The sequence below is a fragment of the Eurytemora carolleeae genome, unplaced genomic scaffold, assembly GCF_000591075.1.
Source record: "Eurytemora carolleeae unplaced genomic scaffold, Eaff_2.0 scaffold931, whole genome shotgun sequence".
Taxonomy (NCBI): Eukaryota; Metazoa; Arthropoda; class Copepoda; order Calanoida; family Temoridae; genus Eurytemora; species Eurytemora carolleeae.
Genome location: NW_019397418.1, coordinates 38796 through 40435, shown reverse-complemented (window position 1 = coordinate 40435; position 1640 = coordinate 38796).

Sequence of the window (1640 nt, the reverse complement as noted above, 5' to 3'; positions counted from 1 at the left end):
GTCAAGGTTAACACAAACAGAAGATAAAACGGGACAGTACAACAAATAAATCCTTCTAGGGAGGGTGTTCTGTCAGGGTTAACACAAACAGAAGATAAAACGGGACAGTACAACAAATAAATCCTTCTAGGGAGGGTGTTCTGTCAGGGTTAACACAAACAGAAGATAAAACGGGACAGTACAACAAATAAATCCTTCTAGGGAGGGTGTTCTGTCAAGGTTAACACAAACAGAAGATAAAACGGGACAGTACAACAAATAAATCCTTCTAGGGAGGGTGTTCTGTCAGGGTTAACACAAACAGAAGATAAAACGGGACAGTACAACAAATAAATCCTTCTAGGGAGGGTGTTCTGTCAGGGTTAACACAGTTTGACACAGTCAGGAGCGCTTACTGGTTATGAATTTTTTATATCAAGGGCTACAAAAAACCTAATCGAGTAGATTACACAGCCAGGCTGAGTGTTGCATCATTTTCCAAGTGTTAAAACCTTATTTCAATATGAAAACTACTCACTGACTCACAGTTTTTTTTGCAGCCTTAGACATGTGAATTCTATAAGCATTGTTTTAAAACGTTATTGGCAAAATTCGCACAGATTTTTGCTCAAGAGCTTGCAACCTTTGGCTCACAGTGAGATAAGGAGCAGAAACAAGACGTTGCGACACAATTTAAAGTGTTGATGCATATTTTTCTGTGCTGCGCAGTTTATCCTTGCTGCACTTCTTATTTGATTTTGGCAATATTCAAGCAAAGATTTATAAATTACGCATCAGTTCCAGCGCAAATGTCAAGATCAAATTTCCTGAAACATTAAAACGACATTATAATCAGATTAAAGGGACTGTCCCTGTAATTTTACGTGATCCTTTCTGTTAGGATTCACAACAATTTAGCTTTGAAACCTTGATCTGCAGATCAAAAATATATATGATCGTTCTTCTATACGTCAAAACGTGTTGCATTTTTACGATTTCGTCTATTGTTTTTTAGCATAAATTTGCAAGTTAATCCACAATTGAAAATAAATAAGTTTTAAAGAGCATTGTCTTGACCAAACAAGGTTGTCAAACCTCTCTCTCATCAATATTGTCATATTGTCGTTTTTCTAATTTTAAAGTGTTTAAAGGGACTATAAAGGAAAAATGAAAGGGGGTATAGGCTGAAAGCTAATCACTTTAGCTTTTCATCGAGACCCTTGAGACGCCTATCTGAAGTTCCTAACTCGAGAGTTGATATAAAGCTGTTTCAAACTTGTACGAAAATGCATATATATACAATTTCGTATAGAAATAGTAGGTTTAAACAGACCATGCTCAGAAAAACAGCAACCAATCTGAAAAAGATGATATCCCAGAGAAAGCTAATTGTAATTTAGGTTTACTTTTATATTTGTTGTTTCTATTTTCAATAGATTTCATTCATAATATTATTTTTACGTCCGTATTACTTGACCAGAAATNAAGTTTATGTTAAGACTAGTAGTCAAGTTCATGTTAAGACTAGTAGTCAAGTTTATGTTAAGACTAGTAGTCAAGTTTATGTTAAGACTAGTAGTCAAGTTTATGTTGAGACTAGTAGTCAAGTTTTTTTTTTACTTGAGCAAATTGAACTCATATTCCCTTCAAGAAAAAATGAA